The sequence below is a fragment of the Aquarana catesbeiana genome, linkage group LG04, assembly GCF_042186555.1.
Source record: "Aquarana catesbeiana isolate 2022-GZ linkage group LG04, ASM4218655v1, whole genome shotgun sequence".
Taxonomy (NCBI): domain Eukaryota; kingdom Metazoa; phylum Chordata; class Amphibia; order Anura; family Ranidae; genus Aquarana; species Aquarana catesbeiana.
Genome location: NC_133327.1, coordinates 27,584,781 through 27,597,433, shown reverse-complemented (window position 1 = coordinate 27,597,433; position 12,653 = coordinate 27,584,781).

The following is a 12,653-nucleotide window of genomic DNA, read 5'->3' as shown; positions in this document are numbered from 1 at the left end:
GGCAGGTGAAACTGTCGGTATGCATGGTCCAGTCAAAGTTCCTCATCAAGGACTCAAGGCTGTTGGAAGGTCGGTGAGTGTTACCACAGTGGAGGGCTGGAGGTGCCAAGGAGTCTGTGAGGGAACTCACAGATGGGGAGTCTTGAAGCAGAAAAGAGACTGTGGGGATCTGTGTCAAGTCGATGTTGCCTGTGGGCACATGATTTGCAAGTTGGGCTGGCTGGGGACAGTAGTCCATATTTCCTAGAAGATATGCTTTTAACTCACTGGCCTCCGGGGAGAGGTTCTGCAGGCCTCAGGCCTAGTGGCGGAGGGCAACCAGAGCCACTGGTAAAGCTTATTCAGAGTGGGCTCCTACTATTTAAAAGCAGTGTCTCTATTCAACACACGGTGATGGATTGAGAACTCTTATGTCACGTACACGCGAGCAGGCTTTACGGCATACTTGGTTCGGCGGACCAGAGTCCGTCGGACAATTCGATCGTGTGTGGGCTCCAGCGGACTTTTTCCCACCAAAAGTTCGACGGACCTAGAAATGAAACGTGTTTCAAATCTTTTCGACGGACTCGAGTCCGGTCGAAAAGTCCGCTCGTCTGTATGCTAGTCCGACGGACAAAAAACGACGCTAGGGCAGCTATTGGCTACTGGCTATAAACTTCCTTGTTTTAGTCCGGTCGTATGTCATCACGTACGAATCCGTCGGACTTTGGTTGATCGTGTGTAGGCAAGTCCGTTCATTCGGAAAGTCCGATGTAAAGTCCATCGAAAAGTCCGCCGAACCAAGTATACCATAAAGTCCAGTCGTGTGTACGCGGCGCTGGGCACCTGAATTACAGTGGGGAGGGTGTTTTTGAAGCACCTTATTAAAGCCATAGGCTCTAACAGGCGTCAAAAAAAGTGACCTGCGAGCGCCGTGCTTGGCGTCGCAGTTCACCCAGGTGTGTTAGAACATCCAATGAATATTCACTTTCCTAACACTGAACCGCCTCTCCGTCAATCAGGTGCTCGGGTCTGTTACCCGTCACCTGATTGGCTGAAATCACAGGCGCTGTGATTGGACCCCTATCAGGAGGAGAGGACGGGAGGAGGGGACTGGAGGAGACACCGCTCGCCACCATCACCCGCTGCCCCACCGAGACAGGGTAAGTGCTGGGCAGATGGCGAGTGGGCGGGGGGTCACAGTGGCAGCATTCGATGGCACAGTGGTAGCATTCGATGGGCACAGTGGCAGCATTCGATGAGCACAGTGGCAACATTCGATGGGCACAGTGGCAACATTTGATGGGCACAGTGGCAGCATACGATGGGCCCAGTGGCAGCATACGATGGGCACAGTGGCTGCATTTGATGGGCACGCATTAATGCGTCTTGGCAGACATGTGACATTGCATATAGAAGACGCAGTGACTTTCAGGGATGTCTTGGACTGAAAAATTGACCTTGATCTCAAAAAATTATTCAGCAGCAGGAGGAGCATGCAGACCAGCTATCACATTAGCAGCAGTCGGCAGAGCAATTAGTAGCTGGACCTCTAATATTGAAAAACTACTGGCAAAAGCAGCTGATCAAGAGAGAATCGTATCTGCCTTACAGGAACTCAGCCTAGCAGGGGACTTCGTAGCCGAGGCATCAGTAGATATAATAAGATCGTCAGCAAGGGCGATGCTGTCTTCGGTCATGTCAAGGAGAGCCTTATGGTTAAAGCCGTGGGTAGCAGATACGGCTTCCAAATCAAACTGGTGTAGGATCCCATATGACGGAACCAACCTGTTCGGTCCTAAGTTAGACCTCGCCATCTCGAAGGTCACAGGGGGAAAATCGGGTCTTATTCCATCTGACCGAAGACCAAAACAACAGAAAGTTCCCCCCTTTAGATGCAATCTTCCCGAACGTTACCGAGAAGCCAGATCATATAGACCAGGCAAGGAGTTTAAATGAAATTGGCGTAATACCCAATCATCCTTCTTGAGGACACAGAAGCACAAATCTCCTATTACAGGGGATCAGCAGAAGTCGTTTTGATGGCACGTCTGCCCAGCCTGTGTTAGTGGGAGCCAGGCTCAGCCTGTTTGCACAGGTGTGGGTAGAACATATAAAAGATCCGTGGACAATATCCACAGTCCGAGAGGGCCACAAATGGAGTTTCAAATACAGAACCCCCAGAGATCACTTCCTAAATACCCGACTACCATCATCTCTTCCAAAGCGAAAACTTCTAATCAAATATGTACTAGAATTACTGCAGAAACAAGCGATTACAGAAGTTCCTCAACATCAGAAAGGCAAAGGTTTTTACTCTCCCCTTTTTCTTTTAAGAAAAAGATAGGGGACCTACGTCCAGTTCTAGACCTAAAGATCCTCAACAGAATGATACTAGTAGAGTCCTTCAAAATGGAGAGTCTCCAATCTATCCTACTGGCAATAAATACAAGAGACTGGATGCTATCAATAGATTTATGCGACGCCTATCTCCACATTCCTATACACACAAGTTTTCAAAAATACCTTCGGTTTGCAATCGGGCAACGACATTTTCAATTTCGGAGTCTCCCATTTGGGATATCTACGGCACCCAGAACATTCACAAAAATCCTGCTTCCAATCATAGCATACCTGAGAGAGAAAGGACGAACAGTCCACCACTATCTCGACGATATCTTACTCTAGGCCAACAGCCAACAGTTACTTCTCCAACACTGGTAAATACTAATATCCACATTACATCAATTCGGATGGATGATAAATTGGAAAAAAAGCAGTCTGGAACCAACCCAATCAATGATCTTTTTGGGAGCAGAACTCGACACCAATGCCAACACGGTGAAACTACCTCAGGAAAAAATGGGACATTTGGTCCAGAAAATAAAAAAACTAATGGAAGCAACACACCTATCTGCCAGAACATGTCTCAGCATACTGGGGTCCATGTCTGCCACCTTTCCAATGGTCCGGTGGTCCCAGTGGCATACAAGGACATTCCAGATGTCATTCCTGAAACAATGGAATGGAACATCAATGAGTCAACGAATTTTCATCAACCAATCAGTGAAACAGTCTGCATGGTGGTGGACGCGAACCAGCAATCTAAAGCGTCATCAACATATTGTGCCCCCTCAGCCGGAAATAGTCGGGTCGGACGCCAGCCTACAAGGTTGGGGAGCACATTACCAGGATCAAGCGGCACAAGGTCGTTGGTTTTTCTGCCCTCTGGGCGTGGTATCAAACATTCTAGAACTCAGGGCCGCTTTTCAGGCTCTCCTAGTATTCAGGCCATCTCTAACAGGAAAGAGTGTATTAGTACGCATGGACAATACGGTGGCAGTGAACTACATTCAGAGGCAAGGGGGCACACGGAGCAGTGCTCTCATGCGGGAGGTACGTCCTATCCTCGACTGGGCTCAGATCCATTTGGAAGACCTGAAAGAAGTGTATGTCCCGGCAAGGCAGAACCAACTGGCGGACGATCTAAGCCGAACGTTCATCTCGAACAACGAATGGTCATTAAATCAACAAGCCTTTTCCCTTCTAAAACACAAATGGGGAATTCCCGATATCGATTTGGCAGCAACTCCAATGAACAACAAGTGTGCCAAGTTCCTGGCGAGAGTTGCCTATCCAACAGCACTGGGGGTCGACTGCCTACATCACCAGTGGAGTTTCCATTTAGGTTACATATTCCCTCCAATCCCCTTAATAGCCAGGTTCCTAGCCAGGCCGAGGAACTCAATATCCACGGTGATTGCGATAATACCGTTTTGGCCGAGGAGGCCATGGTTCACAACCATCCTACAACTGAGTACAGAGAACCCATTACTCCTTCCGGTAACCCCGGACCTACTCTAACAGGGCCAGTACCTACATCCAGCACCAGAAAAGTTACACCTAATGGCTTGGAAGTTGAAAGGGAGAGGCTTCTAGATCAGGGTTGATCACTAAGGGTGGTGGCCACCTTACAACAGGCAAGGAAGAAGTCTACAAACGGCACATATAACAGAATTTGGGAAAGATTCAATACGTTGGCACAAGAACAGTCCTGGGACCCACTTTCTCCTACAGTGTCACAAGTTCTTGAATTTTTACAATTAGGCCTGGAGAAGGGGTTAAGTTCAAGCACCTTAAAGGTTCAAATATCTGCCTTATCGGCTATGATGGGAATCAAATGGGCTTTCAATCCTCTTATAATCCGATTCCAAAGAGCATGCTTGAAACTCAGACCACCTAGAAAGCCAACCTTTTTCTGACCTGGGATTTAACAATAGTTCTGGAAGCCTTATCGAAAGAACCGTTTTTTCCTCCGGCATCAGTGTCCATATTGGATCTAACCCTCAAATTAACCTTCTTAGTAGCAATAACTTCTGCAAAAAAGAGTGTCCAAGCTGCAAGCACTTTCAATAAAAGAGCCTCATTTGCGGTTCTATCCTGATAGAGTTGTATTAACACCATCTGAACAATTCATATCTGCTTTCCACTTCAATCCGGAGATCAGTTTACCAGTTTTTCTCACTAAACAAGGGATGCCACATCCACTAGATATTAAATCACTAATTTCTTCATATCTGGAGGCCACAAAACCATTCAGGAAAAGAGAAAACTTGCTAGTCATACCATATGGCCCTAGAAAAGGCCAGGCAGCTTCTTCCAGGACAATAGCCTCTTGGCTAATTAAGATCATTAAAAAAGCATATGCAATCCAGCTTCCTCCAATACCTAACAACCTAAAGGCTCATTCGACCAGGGCAGTGGCGACCTTGTGGGCATCGTACTGTAGAGTGTCTCCAGAAAGGATCTGCAAAGCAGCAACTTGGTCTTCTAGAACCACATTCATGTCTCACTACCAAATAGACCCGGCTCGTTTAAGGACTGTTGAATTTGGGAGATCGATCATTAAAGCGAATTCTTCCATATCCTGTGAATAAAATAAAGTCTTCTTGCAAAGCACTCACCCATGTAGCGAGTTATTTCCCAGTGTGTGTGCTGCCATGATGCGTCAGGAAAACGGAAAATTGTATACTCACCTTTCCGTAATTTTCCTTTCCTGACGCATCTCATGGCAGCACACAGATTCCCTCCCGTCTAAGGTGATAGATACTGAGAATGCAGCGAGGGGCTCCTCTTCAAAACTTATAGCTAATCAGTCCTATCAGGTTGTGGGGGCGGAGTAACAACCCAGTGTGTGTGCTGCCATGAGATGCGCCAGGAAAGGAAAATTACGGAAAGGTGAGTATACAATTTTCCGTTTTTTTTTTTTTAAGATTTTTGATGCAATTTTTTATTTATTTATTTTTTTTAGGGTGGCCCTCCACTTTAATAACTATATGAATCAGAGGTGATTCAAGTATTTTTGCTGCAAAATTGGTTCCAATTTTTTGGCAATCAGTGGTTACTGAAACAGGAACTCCTCTAGACAATTCTTGCAACCTATGTGACAAAAATCTGGCCACTGGGCTTCTGAGGCCCAATAAAGGCAGGGGAAAATCAAAACTGCAATGGAATAGAGGACTTTTTCCTCTTACCTGTGATCAGTGTGTTAACATTCCTCATGTGATTCCCAGTACAGAGGATGCACTAATGTATGACTTCCACTGAAGAGCCAGCAGCTTAAACTTTGCACAGCTCTCAATACCGGCTGTCAGTGACAGGTGGGGTCCCCATTAGGGATGAGCCGAACACCCCCCTGTTCGGTTCGCACCAGAACATGCGAACAGGAAAAAAGTTTGTTCGAACACGCGAACATCGTTAAAGTCTATGGGACACAAACATGAATAATCAAAAGTGCTAATTTTAAAGGCTTATATGCAAATTATTGTCAAAAAAAGTGTTTGGGGACCTGGTCCTGCTCGCGGCTATTGCATTGCCGACAATACACATAGAAGTTCATTGATAAAAACGGCATGGGAATTCCCCACAGGGGAACCCCGAACCAAAATTTTAAAAAAAATGACGTGGGGTTCCCCCTAAATTCCATACCAGACCCTTTAGGTCTGGTATGGATTTTAAAGGGAACCCCCCGCCAAAAAAAAAAAAAACGGCGTGGGGTCCCCCCAAAAATCCATACCAGACCCTTATCCGAGCACGCAACCTGGCAGGCTGCAGGAAAAGAGGGGGGGACGGGAGTGCGGCCCCCCCCTCCTGAACCGTACCAGGCCACATGCCCTCAACATTGGGAGGGTGCTTTGGGGTAGCCCCCCAAAACACCTTGTCCCCATGTTGATGAGGACAAGGGCCTCATCCCCACAACCCTGGCTGGTGGTTGTGGGGGTCTGCAGGTGGGGGGCTTATCGGAATCTGGAAGCCCCCTTTAACAAGGGGACCCCCAGATCCCGGCCCCCCCCTGTGTGAAATGGTAAGGGGGTACTTACCCCTACCATTTCACTAAAAAACTGTCAAAAATGTTAAAAATGACAAGAGGCAGTTTTTGACAATTCCTTTATTTAAATGCTTCTTCTTTCTTCTATCTTCCTTCATCTTCTTCTTCTGGTTCTTCTGGCTCTTCTGGTTCTTCCTCCAGTGTTCTCGTCCAGCATCTCCTCTGCGGCGTCTTCTATCTTCTTCTCCTCGGGCCGCTCCGCACCCATAGCATGGGGGAGGCTCCAGCTCTTCTCTTCTTCCTTCTTCTCTTCTTCATTTTCTTCACCAGGCCGCTCCGCACCCATGCTGGCATGGAGGGAGGCTCCCGCTGTGTGACGACGTCTCCTCGTCTGACGGTTCTTAAATAACGGGGGGCGGGGCCCCCCGGTGACCCCGCCCCCCTCTGACACACGGTGACTTGACGGGACTTCCCTGTGACGTCACGGGGAATGCCACAGGGAAGTCCCGTCATGTCCGTCATGCGTCAGAGGGGGGCGGGGTCACCGGGTGGCCCCGCCCCCCGTTATTTAAGAACCGTCAGACGAGGAGACGCCGTCACACAGCGGGAGCCTCCCTCCATGCCAGCATGGATGCGGAGTGGCCCAGAGAAGAAAATGAAGAAGAGAAGAAGAGAAGAGCGGAAGCCTTCCCCCATGCCATGGGTGCGGAGCGGCCTGAGGAGAAGAAGATAGAAGACGCCGCGGAGGAGATGCTGGATGAGAACACCGGAGGAAGAACCAGAAGAACCAGAAGATGAAGGAAGATAGAAGAAAGAAGAAGCATTTAAATAAAGGAATTGTCAAAAACTGTCTCTTGTCATTTTTAACATTTTTGACAGTTTTTTAGTGAAATGGTAGGGGTAAGTACCCCCTTGCCATTTCACACAGGGGGGGCGGGATCTGGGGGTCCCTTGTTAAAGGGGGCTTCCAGATTCCGATAAGCCCCCCGCCCGCAGACCCCCACAACCACCGGCCAGGGCTGTGGGGATGAGGCCCTTGTCCTCATCAACATGGGGACAAGGTGTTTTGGGGGCTACCCCAAAGCACCCTCCCAATGTTGAGGGCATGTGGCCTGGTACGGTTCAGGAGGGGGGGCGCACTTTCATCCCCCCCTCTTTTCCTGCGGCATGCCAGGTTGCGTGCTCGGATAAGGGTCTGGTATGGATTTTTGGGGGGACCCCACGCCGTTTTTTTTTTTTTTTTTTGGCGCGGGGTTCCCCATAAAATCCATACCAGACCTGAAGGGTCTGGTATGGAATTTAGGGGGAACCCCACGTCATTTTTTTTTGGCCGGGGTTCCCCTTAATATCCATACCAGACCTGGAGGGCCTGGTATGGAATTTAGGGGGACTCCCACGTCATTTTTTTTTTTTTAATTTTGATTCGGGGTTCCCCTGTGGGGAATTCCCATGCCGTTTTTATCAATAAACTTCTATGTGTATTGTCGGCAATGCAATAGCCGCGAGTAGTTTTAAATGGGTTTTTTTCCTTTGAAATGTCATTTTGCTGTCAGACTGTTCTAAACACGGGAAACATGCGCCCCTTTACAGGCATACTATAGACACCCCCCAGCAACAAAATTTAAAGGGATATTACACTTTTATTGTTTGACTTTAAGCATTATTAAAATCACTGCTCCTGAAAAAACGTCAGTTTTTAAAACTTTTTTTGCATTGATCCATGTCCCCTGGGGCAGGACCCAGGTCCCCAAACACTTTTTATGACAATAACTTGCATATAAGCCTTTAAAATTAGCACTTTTGATTTCTCCCATAGACTTTTAAAGGGTGTTCTGCAGCATTCGAATTTGCCGCGAACACCCCAAATTGTTCGCTGTTCGGCGAACTTTTGAACAGCCAATGTTCGAGTCAAACTCATCCCTAGTCCCCATTTACCAGTGCTATTGGATTCATTCTCAATCATATGTTTTTCATGTTAATAATAACATAGAGATCAAATGCAGGCTGGAGGCTCTGTTGACCACCAGGATTAGTGTTGGGTGAACGGTTTGGCCTGAGCATGAGTTCGGGCCCAGCATTGCCTGTTCGCCCATTCATCAAACACCCAAATTGTCGGTTCGTTTCGACCATTTGTTCTGCCCGCCGAATGCCCCACAATACACTGTGCACTGCACAGTACATTGGAAGCCCCGATTGGCTCTTTCCAATCATGGCTCATTGTTCACAGTCCCAACCCACACTATAACCGTTCCTTCCCAGAGCAGCCATTTGCAGTGTGATATTGGAGTGGAGATAGTTAGAACAGGGCTCTGTTCATTGCTACTAGCGAGTTAGTGTCAGTGTAGTATGACTGTGAGTGTATTGAGACCATTCATTTTTACTTTAGTGTGAGTTTTCATGTTAGTAATAACATAGAGATTAAATGCAGGCTGGAGGCTCTGTTGACCGCCAGGATTAGTGTTGGGTGAACGTTTTGGCCTGAGCATGAGTTCAGGCCGAACATTGCCTGTTCGTCCATTCATCAAACACCCAAATTTTTGGGGCGTTTCAACCGTTTGTTCTGTCCACCTAACAACCCACAATACACTGTGCACTGCCCTAGAAGCCCTGATTGGCTGGAGCAATGAAGGTTTTGCTCAATCAGGGCACATAGCACTGTCAGAGCCATGATTGGACACTGTTATGATGACTCCTTCCAATCATGGCTCAATGCTCATAGTCCCAGCCCACACTATAAAGGTTTCTTAAAAGAGCAGCCATTTGCAGTGTGATATTGGAGTGGAGATAGATAGAACAGGGCTCTGTTTATTGCTACTAGTGAGTAGGGATGAGCCGAACACCCCCCGGTTCGTGCGAACGGACCGAAAATTCGCACGAACGTTAGAACCCCATTGACGTCTATGGGACTCGAACATTCGAAATCAAAAGTGCTCATTTTAAAGGCTAATTTGCATGGTATTGTCCTAAAAAGGGTTTGGGGACCCGGGTCCTACCCCAGGGGACATGTATCAATGCAAAAATAACTTTTAAAAACGGCCATTTTTCCGGGAGCAGTGATTTTAATGATGCTTAAAGTAAAAATAAAAAAGTGAAATATTCCTTTAAATATCGTACCTGGGGGGTGTCTATAGTATGCCTGTAAAGTGGCACGTGTTTCTGTGTTTAGAACAGTCCCTGCACCAAATGTCATTTTTAAAGGAAAAAATCTCATTTAAAACTGCTTGCGGGTTTAATGTAATGTCGGGTCCTGGCAATATGGATGAAAATCAGTGAGACAAACGGCATGGGTACCCCCCAGTCCATTACCAGGCCCTTTGGGTCTTGTATGGATATTAAGGGGAACCCCGCACCCAAATTAAAATAAGAAAAGGTGTGGGGCCACTAGGCCCTATATACTCTGAACAGCAGTATACAGGCGGTGCAAACAAGACAGGGACTGTAGGTTTGTTGTTAAGTAGAATCTGTTTGTAATTTTGAACGGGTACATTTTTAACGTGTTTAGCTCCAGCCAAAAAATCTTTTTTAAGCTTTTTGGAAAACATAGGGAAGGGTTATCACCCCTGTGACATTTGTTTTGCTATCTTTCCTCCTCTTCAGAATATTTCACCTCACTTTTTGTCCCAATGACAAATGTTTTTTGAAAATTTGGGTTTTTTTGTGGAACAAGGATTGGAAAGCATCAGTGGAAAGGAGAAATGTTTTTCCCATATTAACTCTAATGCCGCGTACACACGGTCGGACTTTTCGTCTACAAAAGTCCAACGGACGCTGACGGACTAAAGCTGGCTGGTAATCCGATCGTGTGTGGGCTTCTCCGGACTTTCAACTGACTTTTTTAGCCTCAAATCCGACGGACTTTAGATTTGAAACATGCTTCAAATCTTTACGTCGTAACTACGACGGACCCCGAAGTCCGCTCGTCTGTATGCTAGTCCGACGGACAAAAAAACGACGCATGCTCATAAGCAAAAACTAAACGGAAGCACTCGGTCTAGTAAAACTAGTGTTCGTATTGTAGGTAGCACATTCATCACGCTGCAAAATCTGTGATCGTTGAATGCAGCGCATTTTATTTCTTCTTTACGAATGCTCTAAAGAACGAAGGTGTTTTGCTGTTCATAATCAGAGTTCTCCCAAACTGATTTCTGGATTCTTTTTCTCTTTGATCTCATGAATGATATAGTATGCTTTTTAAAAACAATGTTTCCATACTAATAATACTTTTTACTTTATTGTTTTTTTTTAGGTTTGTAAAGTTACCACAAAGAACCCATTATTCTAGTTTTGTTTTTCTAGTGATTTTTTTTTAGTTTTTAGATAAAGTTAACCCAAAGCACCGTTTTTGGTTATGTAGATTTTTTGATTTTCAAGACTTACCACTTGAACATTATTAACATTAGTAATGTATTTTTGGTGTGTTTTTTCAAACTCAATGAGATTGTTGTCCCTTGTTAATTTAACATTGTGTGTAAAATCAATGATTTAAAAGAAAACACATAAAGTCTTTTGCTAAACTCAAAAAAGATCCATTTATTCATGGTCAAAATAAAATAAAGAGGAAGTCAACGCTGGAAAAAGTCGGTGTACAAGAAAATTGGGATCTTGAGGAGTCCATATAAGAGGTAGCACAATCTGGTCCAAGAATCCCAGAGATCAACAGCACCAGCAGATGATCTAGATGTCCCCAGACTGTGGTCCTACAACAGCCTGCGTCTTCTGTCAGACCAGACTGAACCCAGGTCATCACTTTCTTCTCTTCCCTGCAGCCTTTCCTCCACGCTGCCCTGCAGCCTTCCCTGCAGCCTTCCCTGTAGCCTTCTTTGGAGGCTGTGGCTGTGGTGTTTCAGTTGTGGCAGGAGGAGGAGGAGGAGGAGGAGGAGGAGGAGGAGGGGGGGCTGCCTCATGTAATTGTGTGTTTCGGGTTAGTGTGCCCTGCAGCCCCTTCTGGATAGTTTCCCCAAATAGGCGCTCGCAAATGAGACGCTGCTCCCAATCCATTTGAAGAAGCCTGCTGGCTAAGTAGCAGCCATAGGACTCTTCTGCTTCAGGGGGGCTTCTCAAAAAACGGCTGGCCTCTTGCATGAGGCGCAGGGATACCTCCTATGTGACCGTCCCCTTCCTGGCCCTTTTTTTGGGAAGGTGGAATGGAAGCACTTGTGATTGGGTCATGCTCCTACTGGGCCCAGCCACCTCACTTGGCCCAGCCACCTCACTTGGCCCAGCCACCTCACTGGGACCAGCCACCTCACTGGGACCAGCCACCTCCTGCCTGACACTGGGCCCAGCCTCCTCCAGGATGATGGAGAATCCAGCCTCCTCCAGGCTGTCCATGGGCCTGGTCTCCTCCTGCCTGCCACTTTCCACACATTCCTCCTGGATGGACTCATCCTGTGTATAAAAAAAGGACATAGTTTTATTTCTTTATTTGGGGTTCATCAATGACACACAATTTGCTTCTCATGACTAGCAAATTCAATGTGAATACATCTCTTTAATAAAAGAGTCTAATCAGACACCCTAATTTTTTATAGCAGGTGCCAAACATATTTAGCCACTCCTGTCAATTGATATGTATACACAATTTTGAGGGCAAAATTATTTTAGACAATTATAACATCCAGTTAACATCATTAATATTAGTACAGTCAATATTTGTTAATATAATTTACCTGACTCCAGATGGTCATATCCGGTTCATCCAGGATGGAAGACCCAGCTTGCTCCTCATCAGCCTCTGCTGGGGTGGAGGGAAGGGTGGAGGGAAGGGTGGAGGGAAGGGTTGAAAGTGATGCCCTGGCTTCATTCTGGTCATCAAGAAAACGGAGTTGATTGTAGTACCACAGCCTGGGTACATAAACATCATCTGCTGATGCTCCTGATCTCATTGATTCCTGGATCTTCTTATGCTCCCTCTTATACATGTTCCTCAAGACCCCAATTTTCTTGAGCAATGTCTCCATTGTTGCTTCAGGGATGGTCGCCTGGACAAAGGCCAGAAGTCTCTCCAGCGTTGACTTCCTCACATGCTTTGCATAATACTGAGGGTGTTTCACCTCCCACAAATTCCTCATCTCTCGATATTTCGAAATAAAAGCTGTAAGGAACTCTGGATCCTTAAATAGGGGATTCATTATATCTGGAAAAGATAAAGTCACAAGACAAAAAACACTTATTATAGGTTCCTGCTAACCCCTCATCATCTTCTCCCTATGTAGGCCTCATCAATCTATCAAGGCATATAGGCCGCTTGCTACAAAGTCATGACCATAAAACCAAAAAAAAAAAAAAAAAAAAAAAAATTATTTAAAATTACCTTCGTTTTGTAACGTCCTGGTCCACTATCACC